Genomic DNA, 12,088 nt, shown 5'->3' with positions numbered 1-12,088 from the left:
CACTTCTCTAAGGCTCCCCAAATTTGAGCACTCTGCAATATTTCTTTAAGGTGTGTTTTCATTCTGGTAGATCTCATGTGTTCGAAGTCTTTAGACTCAAAATCTAACCTGTAGCTTCTCTTCAGATGTTTAGTATTTTCAATGTCTATGCCGTATTTATCTGCCAGGTTTGCCAACCTCTGATGCAGCTTGCCCACTTCTCTAGTGATTTTGGGGCACAGATACCTCAATTCTGCTTCTGTGTACGACTCTAATCTGTTCACCCCCATTGTCCCTTCCACTAGTTCAATGGTTTCCACACCTAGTCTCACAAATTTCAGGTATTCATCCCTCTCTGACCTCTCTGCTGTTACGGCAGTAGTCTGCGGAGTGTTGAGTTTATCTAACCACTCGTTCAACTGTTGTGCTGTTAAGCCTTGGAATTAAATATTTCCTGACTGCATCATTGGTGTCTGCGTCGTATTGGTACTCATTAACTGTGGGGTTAGTGTGCCTAACCCTGCTTGCCTCATTGTCTCCAAAGGAACCCCAATCGGACTAAAGTCTACGAAGATCTAGGTCCTTCCGCTGCCTGTGTCATTCCTTGGGGAGTTCCTGCAAACCCTCCTCTTATCGCCTCTTGGGTCATTACTCCCTGATCGCATACGCCAGGTTTACCTTGCGCATACAGCGGTACTGATGGACCAACAGTAATTGGCAATGATATGGCAGCTGGTGGCTGTCCAAGTCCCAAACCGTGTGGAGCATTAACTCCCGTAGCTTGATTCATCATAGGTGCTGTAGCTACTGACTGCGGTCCTGCGACTGAAGTGTAACTCGGAACCAGCTGTTGCTGTGGCTGTGGCAGCAATTGCGGAGCTGGCTCAATCTGCACTAATTTTGATCTTGTATATATTGGATCAGGTGGCACCATCAGACTCATATTTGTCTCCGGTACTGGGACATCTGGATAAATCCTTTAAATCTGTGGTGGCTGCAACTGTATCTGTGTCTCTGGCGCAGTGGGTACACTGACACCATTCTGTATCAAAACTGTATTACTTGTTTGTGCTGTACTTGAGACGCCATTATTTTGTGCCGGGTCTTCAGAACTCGCACTAGTGCTCTGCGCGTTCTCATTTATGGCATATGGTGGCGGGCGATCATGTAACAACTGATTTAGAAACTCTTCATCTACCCAAGACCTCAGAGTCTCCTTTGGCTTACTAGAGCCCTTGTCTGTCTTACAGGTGGTTTTCTTCCCCTGTGTCTCATCTTCTTGTGTTATTGCCGGAAACAATTTAAGTCCGTCAACTATTCCCCTTCTCCACATCTTGGTCTCATTATCCCATCTAGCCTCAGCTAAAGTATTTTCTGCTCTTTTCATTCTCCTTTCAAATTTCTGCTGTCTCTGTCGTATGGCCATCAATTCCCAGATTGCCAATGCCTCATACTGAGCTGGTCTCGGAGGTGGTTTTTGCACACTTAACATCCACCTCAAGTTTTCTTAAATCCTTGTACTAAACGTTCCATACTCGGGAAACACTAAACATCCCTCCTTCTCTGTTAATTTTTGCCACTGCTTTATCCAAAGACATTGCGCGACTCCCTTTTCCTCCATTACAACATAAGCTGGAGTACCCTCAGGCAGTGTAGGCTCTCCCACACTTGCTCTAATATATACGTCTCCCTTCAAAGCACTCTTTAGAGCCTTGAAAAACTTCATTTTTGCGTCTTTTATTTTGTTTAGAATCTGATCCGAAAGTGACTTTAATTCCCAGAACATTCTTCACCCACCTTCCTCAACCAATTGCCTCTCACGGACGGCTGCCAATCCGTGCGCGACTCCTCTCAGCAACTGACCTATCCCAGCGCGACACCACTGATGTCACACTCACACACACTGCAGCTGACAAAGTCTTGCGGCTTGTCCTCCTCACACAAAACTAATGCAATATATTGTGAGCACCATTAACAACAAAACCCAAATTTGCTGGTTTACTACAGGAAGGGTAACACAATCGCTTCAGCACTTTACAGAGATTTCAGTTGAAGCCTCTGCCGCTACTTTTTCTTTCTCAGCTCCCGCACTTGCAAGCAGAATTCGGCCCGCAAATCCTACTCTCGACTTGTCAATGGTTCATTCTAGTGCACTTTAGAACTTGCCAAATCTCCATCGAAGATTTCACTAGCACAGTTTGACTCAATCTCGACTTGTCAACCATGCCTGATTGACCTATTAAACCGCACAAATTACAACATAAACCCAAGTGTCTCCTACACTTGTTATTATACTCCGGAGTCTTAGACCACGACGGGTCTGTACATCACCAACAACCACGTGGATAATTTTGAGCACAAAGCGCCACACTCACATGAAGTTCGCCGACTTCCCTACTCTCATACTGCGGAGTACGCCCACTCCTACTAAAACAACAGTACCTGGCCTAAATCCACACAAACTTCATAAATCAACTGCAATATGCATAAGCTGAGCAAGCGCAAATTCTACACCACACATGCTAAAACGCTGAGAACATACCCAACTCATTTAGGCGAGCTCCGAGATTCCGGGAAAGTCATGGGGAATTTAGAAACATATCATACCTCCAATTTGCATTATCTCGAAAAACAATTTAAACAATAGTCCTCTGTCCTAGGGCCCCAAAGGGCCTAAACCGTTGCTCTGCTCCCAGAACTGTTAATGCGTCCCTTTATGACTAATTTACTCACTTTGGGACTTGTTTTAGGCCAATGAATCTTTTGACCCTGATTGAAGACACCTTAGGATGAGATAGCTAATCAGCATGTCAATCAATATGTCAATAATGTCATCAAAGTTCACAGTAATACGACAATTCAAATTAATCAGACATTTAATAGAACTCGCAAACCACCATGACCTTTCAGTCATGAATAACCACACCAGTTTCATATGATTTTGTGAAGTTTATTCCCTATTGATTACAATTCAACTAGTAAGTTTATTAGTCTTAAAACCAAGAAACACATTAGCATAGTCACAATATGGCAACTCTGATAAGATTTAATCAAAGCAAGAATCACAAACATTAGAACATAACACGGCCTCAACATAGATTCACTTTAGCAGGGTATCATCACGTTATTCAATAAAGCATAGATTCAGTCATTCGTCTATTTGCGTCAGTATAGCGAATCCCTCTCCTAACCTCGAACTAGCATTGGCATGTTGGGCTTCATGCAAAACAATTTAGTAACACCAATTTGGAAAACATCTAACTATGGTCTCTGTCAAAAGAAGCAGTTGATACCTAGAAAGGAAAAGCAAACAGACAATTACAATTTAATTGTCAGGTAGTTACCCTCTGTATTTGGGTCAGCACTCAGGTTCGGTCTTCGTCCTCAGGACATCAGTTTCAAGCGCACATTTTAGCAAAATACATTGATACATTTTCTATGCAGCATTATTACACATTAGTTCATAAACATTTCATGTTAATATTGATTATATAAGCTACGCTCTCTCAACATAATCATTTTATTATCTATAATTCTGAATCAAAGAGTAACATGGAATTGCTGGAATTACATGGATTACGCTGCAGTCACTGAAATTTTGCCCAAGCTTAAATATAACATGTTTACGGGCAATTATTTTCGTTTTTCCAGTCAAAACAGCTGTGTCATCTTTTGACAGTTAACTATATTCCTCTTTGCCCCCACTAAACTTCCACTCATTTCCTACATCACCTAATCACAAAAATTTCCTCGGACTAATATAGATTATTCACATGCATGCAAAATTCCTCTTCCTTGGGAGAAAAATTATTTTCCTTAGTATCTATGCTTTAGAAAAAAGTGAACCTGAAAACTCTTGCTAAGTGCCAATTATTGAAAGAGCAGTAATCCAACACCACTAACAAGGCTGAAAATGAAGAAAAACAGTAAAGCACTGAGAAGACATACAACATGTACTGCACCCAGGTGTACCATAGTTCAAAACAGCAATTAATAATATTAATTACTTTTAATATGTATTCTATTTTCTAAACCATGATTCATTAACTTATGAGATATCAACATGTTGCCTCAGTACCAAATGCTTCAGTTAACTACTTGATTCAGATTCTGTAGATTGGAAGTGTAATGTGATGACTTTTATATATGTATAACATGTTTTATGGTAGTCATGGTGCAAGTTGGAGACCAAATGATAACTCAGCCAATGGCTGCTTTTTTAGAGACACTGCATAGAAAAATGTTGCCTTTTTTAAAGTACATTTTAAATGATCTTCACTTACAGTGCTATGGTAATAATTATTGAAATGGGAGCATGAACCTATGAGTCCTTAATGGCGTCTTTAATAAGGGGCTCTTCAATGATCACAGCAACCTCCTTTGTCACAGAAATCCCACAGAAAACTTAGAACAACTGAAATGGAATACATATATGTCCACTATGGTTCTGAAGGAACAATCTTGAGGAAAAATAAGGAGCCAAATATACCAACTCAAAACAGTTGATAAACACTGTAAACATTTGGTTTATTGGCTGTGCAGGATGTGAGGCCTGCACAAGTAAAAGGTCCACAATTGTCTCCTTAATGGTAACCAAGTACCCATTTGCAGCACTCGACTCTCTCAAGGCCCAAAGCAGAGCAGTCCAAGAACTATTCAGGGGAGGTGGTGTGGATTAGTAATCTCCATTTGCATGCATGCATCAAGAAAATTAAAATATTTATTGTCTATTCAGTGATTTTTCTTTGAGAAAGTGTAATATCTTACACACAGAATACTAAATACTATGCATTAATTTACTAATAAATACATCAGGCAGACAACTTGATAATATTCTCAAACCACATTTCACCCCTAATGGATCATGACCCCATAATCACAGTTCTCTCCACCTATACGAGGTGCAATATCGCAATACAAGGGGGTGTTATTTTAAATTATGCAGGCCTATTGGCTTCATCAAGGGGTCACCACATTAATACATGAAGCAAGCCCATGTAATGTGTCAAAGGGTCAAAATATGTTTAAGGCAAATCTTAGACCTGCCAGCCTAAGGGTGGTCTTACATCAAACATTTTGCCTGTTTGCCTGGTATTTTTGCTGTATCTTTATGTTGGCCTTAGGACTCTAAAGGGCATATTTATATTTGTTTTGCAACAAATTTGTGTCAATTTTGTTTTACACAAATTTAATGCAAAAATAACTCCATATTTATACTTTGGCGCTAGACGCGTCTAGCTACAAATTTATGGAGTTAACGTCATTTTTTGGATGTGGAAAACTACTTTGTGTCAATGAGATGCAAAGTAGGCGTTCCAGTGCAAAAAATGAATCTATGGCCTTAGCGCCATGTTTATCCCCGTGAAATCACACACGGGAGGGAGGAAGGGTAAAAAAAATGGTGCAAAGCTTGCTTAACATCATTTTTTAACGCCTTGGTCAGGGCAGGCATTAGGGGACCTGTGGGCCTAGTTCCATCGTGGAACAACATGGAATAAACCCACAGGTACCCTCCCCAGGCCCCAGGGACACCCTCACCCACACCAGAGGGACAGCTCAGGATGGGAGACCCCATCCCAGGTAAGCATAGGGAAGTACAGGTAAGTATTTTTTTTTAAAGTGCCATTGGGGGCCCTGAAAATGGCCCCCCTACATGGCACTGGGTTCAATGGCCTGTGCGGGCCAATGGGGTGGTGGGCATGACTCCTATCTTTTCTAATCAATCAATCAATCAGAGCATTTATAGAGTGTCCTACTCACCCGAGAGGGTCTCAAGGCGCTAGGGAGGGGGGGGGGTGTTACTGCTGCTCAAAAAGCCATGTCTTGAGGCGCTTCCTGAAGGCAAGATGGTCCTGGGTAGTTCTTAGGTGAGCGGGGAGGGAGTTCCATGCTTTAGCTGCCAGGTAGGAGAAGGATTTACCTCCTGCGGTGGTTCTGCGGATACGAGTGATGGTGGCGAGGGCGAGGCTGGCTGAGCGAAGCTGACGGGTGGGCGTGTAGAATGAGAGGCGGCTGTTGATGTATTCGGGGCCCATGTTGTGGAGAGCTTTGTGTGCGTGGGTGAGGAGCCTGAAGGTGATCCTCTTGTTGACGGGGAGCCAGTGCAGGTGTTTCAGGTGGGTGGATATGTGGCTGTGGTGCAGTATGTCGAGGATGAGGCGTGCAGAGGCGTTCTGTATGCGCTGAAGACGTTTCTGTAGCTTTGCAGTGGTCCCTGCGTATCGGGTGTTTCCGTAGTCCAGACGGGTTGTGACGAGGGCATGGGTGACTGTCTTTCTGGTTTTAGCGGGGATCCATCAGAAGATTTTTCGGAGCATGCGAAGTGTATGGAAGCATAATGATGAGACGGCGTTGACTTGTTTGGTCATAGTGAGGAGGGGGTCCAGGATGAATCCGAGGTTGCGTGCGTGGTCTGAGGAGGTAGGTGCGGAGCCCAGAGCAGTGGGCACCAGGAGTCGTCCCAGGCGGACCGGGAATGTCCGAGGATGAGGACCACCGTCTTGTCTGAGCTCAGCTTCGGGCGGCTGAGCTTCATCCATTCCGCGACGTCTTTCATTCCTTCCTGTAGGTTGATTTTGGCGGAGGTTGGGTCTTTGGTGAGGGAGAGTATCAGCTGGGTGTCGTCAGCGTAGGAGATGATGTTGACGTTGTGTTTGCGAGCGATGTCGGTGTGGGGGCTCATGAAGATATTGAAGAGGGTTGGGCTGAGCGATGAGCCTTGGGGTACGCCGCAGATGGTTTTGGTGGGTTCTGAGCGGAAGGGCGGGAGATAGACTCTTTGGGTTCTGTCAGAGAGGAACGAGATGATCCAGTGAAGGGCCTGTCCTAGGATTCCAGTGGAGCGGAGGCGGGTTATTAGGGTGTGATGGCACACGGTGTCGAAGGCAGCCGAGAGGTCCAGGAGGATGAGGGCGGCTGCCATAAGAGGGAAGGGGGGGAGGAGGCGTCAGCTGGGAGGCAGGAGGCGGGAGGGAGGACCACGAATGGGAACAGGGGGGGCGCAGCCGCATGGGAGGCAGCGGCGGGAAGGCTGAATACGGTGAGTGGGAAGGCGGGAAAAACAAAACAGGAGGAAATTCACAGGAGAAAGCGAGATTGGAAAGAAAAATAGGACGAAATACACAGGAGAAGAGTGCAAAAGGACAGAGAACTAAGAAGAAATACACAGGAGAGGAGCGCGATGGAAGAAGAGAAAAAGGGCAAAATACACAGGAGAAGAGCGCAAAAGGACAGAGAACTAAGAAGAAATACACAGGAGAGGAGCGCGATGGAAGAAGAGAAAAAGGACGAAATACACAGGAAAAGAGCGCAAAAGGACACCTAAGACCTACAAAGAGGTGGCAGGGGCCTGGGCAGGTGGAGCTGCAGCGGCGGGGAAGCGACCTACCCGATAGTCAAGGGTCGCTGTCTCTGCCGCGCAGCAGCCGCCATAAAAGGGAAGGGGGGAGGAGGGGTCAGCTGGGAGGCGGGAGGAAGGATGACGAATGGGAGCAGGAGAGGTGGGGCTGCACGGTAGGCAGCGGCGGGAAGGCTGAATACGGGGAGTGGGAAGGTGGGAAAAACAAAACAGGAGGAAATTCACAGGAGAAAGCGAGATTGGAAAGAAAAATAGGACGAAATACACAGGAGAAGAGTGCAAAAGGACAGAGAACTAAGAAGAAATACACAGGAGAGGAGCGTGATGGAAGAAGAGAAAAAGGGTGAAATACACAGGAGAAGAGCGCAAAAGGACAGAGAACTAAGAAGAAATACACAGGAGAGGAGCGCGATCGAAGAAGAGAAAAAGGGCGAAATACACGGGAGAAGAGCGCAAAAGGACAGAGAACTAAGAAGAAATACACAGGAGAGGAGCGCGATGGAAGAAGAGAAAAAGGACGAAATACACAGGAGAAGAGCGCAAAAGGACACCTAAGACCTACAAAGAGGTGGCAGGGGCCTGGGCAGGTGGAGCTGCAGCGGCGGGAGTCATGTGGTTTTGGGTCAGAAAATGACTCTAGCCAGGTGAGAGTCATTTTTGTTTACTCTAACCTGCCTAATGTCATTTTTAGTTGCAAAACCCCCTTCTTCCATACCGCCAGCCCCACCTGACTAGCGTCATTATTTTTTACGCTAACCTACCCTTTGCACCAGCTTGGACCATTCCATAAATATGATTCCCCGCTGGGTCACAGAAATGGTGGAAACCGGTGCTAAACTTTTTGGTGCGGAATCCTCTAATGACCACTGTACGCTGGTCAGCTGGACTCTGCTTGCAGGTCTTGATGCAGGGGATTCTGGACAGCTCCTTTTTACCTGTAGCAAACAGGGAGTGCATTCTTGAAGCAGTGGAAGACAGGCAAAGTCCTTTTGGCGGTGAAGCCCAAATATGCAGCTGGTGCAGTCCTTCAGAGTGCAATATACATGTGCAGGTCAGCAGTCCAGCAGGACAGTCATTTTTCTTCTTTGTCTTATTCCTTGTAGGGATCTGAGGTGTGGGTACAGCTCTGGCACATTTGTACTTGCTCTTGGGTGGAAAGCAGGGGCACCCTGGTTATCCAATCTCAAGCAGTCTCCTTCTCCCTTTGATGACCACTTCCTGGGAAGTGTGGGAAAATCAATCCCAGGGAGCAACATTCTTCAAAAATCCAACATGACTGAAAGTGATTTTTGGAGGTTAGATCTGGCTGAGGCCACCCACTGGTGTGGCTGAAAATCTTAAATACACCCCTCTCCTAATCTAATCAAGAGGGCACCTAATTGTCTGGGGTTGCAGGAAGTGAGAGAGTTCCTGAGCTGCTCCAAATGGCCTTCCCTGCCTTTGAAGACCAGTTTGGCTGCTCTTCCCCCCATTCTGTTTCACCACCTGCTAAGATAGATCTCCTCCCCCAGGCACATCCTTTGTGTTTAGCCCAGGTAACTTCACACCTCATCAAGCAGTCTGGCCAGGCTGGCAGAGGCTGGCCAACCAGGGAAGGGCAATACAAAGCTGAAGTTGACAACTTTCAGGTAGAGTTTTAAAACCATTTACCTGAACTACTTATATTAAATCCAACAATTGCAAGTTGTGGGATTTATTATAACAAAGAATTTGGTTCCAAACTCAAGGTATCTGGAACTTAAGGGGACTTTGTTTATTACAATATAGGGGGTTATTACAAATTTGGAGGATGTGTTAATCCATCCCAAAAGTGACAGTAAAGTGACGGATATACCACCAGCCGTATTACGAGTCCATTATATCCTATGTCCCATAGTCTCTTCAGTTTAGCCTATGGAAGCTATTCACTACAGTGAAGGAAAAATGAATATGGCTATTTTACCTCACCAGGCTTATAAAACCTTTTTTATAAGGCCCCAGCTTTTAGTTACATGGCACCCAACCCTAGTGGCACATAGGGCACACCTTAGGGGTGACCTATATGTAAAAATAAGGTAGTTTAAGTCTTTAAAAGTACTGTTAATTCCAATGTCGAATTTGCATATAACTTTAGTTTACAAGCAGCCAGCAAGGCTGGCCTGCCTTTAAAATGACACAGATGACCTCAGCAGTGAACTTATGTGTGCAATACATATGTTGGGGTCCCTAAACATACATGCCCTACCATATACTAGGGACTTTTAGGTAGGTTGACATAGCCAAGTATAATTAGCCTAATTTGCATACTCATTTTATACATAGCACAGATCCTGGGACTGCTTAGCAGTACACAAGGACCATCAGAGTCAGGAAAACACCAGTTGAAATTGAAAAATGGGTACAAAAAGTTACGGACCCTGCCATCAGCCCCCGAGCCCACATGCCCAGGAGACTGCCCAACCCTGGGAGAGTCTTGCTGGCTTGTCAGATGAGAAAGACAGTGAGAAAAACTGTCTGTCCCTTTGCAGGGCCTACTCTGCCTTACATCCTCCTGTCATGGTCACTACCTCTGGGTAGTGAACCCATCCCAACAGTGAAAGGACCTACTTTAAACTGTAACTTCTCTCTAGGGGGTTCTTCCTCATCTCTCTCTGCCAGCTTGGGTAGAGAAGTGACCATCTCCCCTATCCCTAACTTTGCTCGGGCAACATTTAGTTTACCCAAAGAGGTCACCCAACACTTGAGCAACCCCACCATGACCAACAGGGACAGGGGGCCTACTTTGCTTTTGGCCCTTGGTTCTGCCTCTCAGTCCACCTGCAGTGCTGCCATGAAGGCCAGCACCCAGCAGAGGCTACGGATAGCTGTCATCACCCAGAACCATGCCCTAAGCTCTCCACTGACAGGTGTGTAAGCTGCTTTAGGAGCAACTGTGGGGTCCTGGTACCCCTCTTGCTGTTTAAAGTGGTGGGCTACCACATCCTGTAGCAGACACCCTCCTTCCACTTTCCCTTCTGTCAATGTAGGGGCAACAACCTGCATCTGGACAGCTGCCTGACCATTCAGGACTCTGTTGAGGTCAGGTGAGGCATCACCAGTGCCAATTCTGGGCTCCCCCTCTAGCGGTGCAGAAGGCCCTTGGCTCCCTGATCTCTCTTTAAGAGTGGCCTACCCTTCTTTTTCTTCTTCCCTTTTCTTGGGAACCCCTGTATCCTAACTGTAGGGACTAGCTCCCCAGGTCTTTGGGTTAGAGGGGGTGCCCTGGGAGACCGCCCCATCAGGGACCAGACTCACCTCTGGGAGGTCATTGCCCAGGATACAATCTAGGGGGAGGTCAGCACTGACCACTACCCTAAACCAGTCAATAATACCCTCTCTCTCTAGGGGCACTATGGCTATGGGTTTGGCGGTGATATCACCTGTGGCTATCCTGACTCTCCTTGTCTCCCCTGGGACATACATGTCTGGGGTCACCAACCGGTCACTCAATATAGTGTGACTGGCACAGGTGTCTCTCTGGCTAGAGGGAGGGATCCAATTCACCTGGATGGGGTAAAAGTGCCTTCCCTCACCCTCAGGGATCACCTGCTTACCATCTGGTCCAGTCTCCCAGCCCAATGCAATGAGGACCTCCGCATCTGATGAGTCCTCTTCCATGGCTACCCTGGGTAACCGAGTGCTAACCACCTTCTTTGGACAGGCTGTATCTCCTCGGAACTGACTTGTCTGCTGACAGTCAAAGCAAGCCTTACTGGCCAAGAGCTTTTTTTAACCCTGGGTCTCCCTGCCTCTGCTTGTCAGAGTAGGAGTGGGATTTACTCCCCTCATTCTTTGGGTTCAGGGGTACAGAGGGAGTTTCTGTGGTGGGCTTACCACCTTCCTCCTTAGATATTTGGGAACTGACTCCCCATTCTTAGAGTCTCCCACAGGACTTGACAACCACCCTGGTTCTCAACCACTCATCAGCCGCATCCCCCAACTCTCTGGGGTTGGTCAGCTTAGAGTCGACTAGATGCTGGTGTAACCTTTCTTGGATACAATTGGTCAAGGTGTGCTCTCTCCTGATCAAATTGTATAACCCTTCAGAAGTATTAACTTTGTTACCATGTATCCAGCCCTCTAGTGCCTTAAGCGAGGTGCCAACAAAGTCAGCCCAAGACTGGGTAATGAACTTCTGGCTGTCCCTGAACTTCATTCTGTTCAGCTTTGGGGTCAGACCAACTTCTTGGTTAAACCCCTATTCATGCTGGGATAGGAATCTGCTTCCTCTCCCCCTTGGGTCAGGAGATTATCCCTCCCAGATATTGGCACCAACTCCCATGGGAGTGACCCCAATATTGGATTTATCCATTCTCATTTGGAGTGCCCTCTCAAAGGCCTCCAACCACTTGTCTATGTCATCCCCCTCTACATAAGCAGGAACAACTGACTTGGGTAACCTGGGGCAGGACCCACCACCCGTGGACACCTCACCTTCTTTGTCGCTGCCACCATCTCTCTGTTTAATCTTTTCCCACTTCTTCCTCTCTAGGGCCAACTTCTCTGCCTTCAAAGCTAAGAGTGCTACCTTGGCCTCAAGTTCCCTTTCCCTGAGGTCCAGGTCTGCCTCGTCTTGGTCTGATGCCACAGAACCTACCCTCCCACTAGCTCTTGATGGGGCCCTAGCTACCAAGATTACAGTTTGGAAATCATCCTCCTTGTCCTGGAGGTTGGAGAGGACAACTTCCTTCTCCCTTCCTACCTCTGAAGCTTTCTCTGCCTTCATCTGCACTA

Source organism: Pleurodeles waltl, chromosome 5 (assembly GCF_031143425.1).
Source record: "Pleurodeles waltl isolate 20211129_DDA chromosome 5, aPleWal1.hap1.20221129, whole genome shotgun sequence".
Lineage (NCBI taxonomy): Eukaryota > Metazoa > Chordata > Amphibia > Caudata > Salamandridae > Pleurodeles > Pleurodeles waltl.
Note: the sequence above shows the minus strand (reverse complement) of the source record.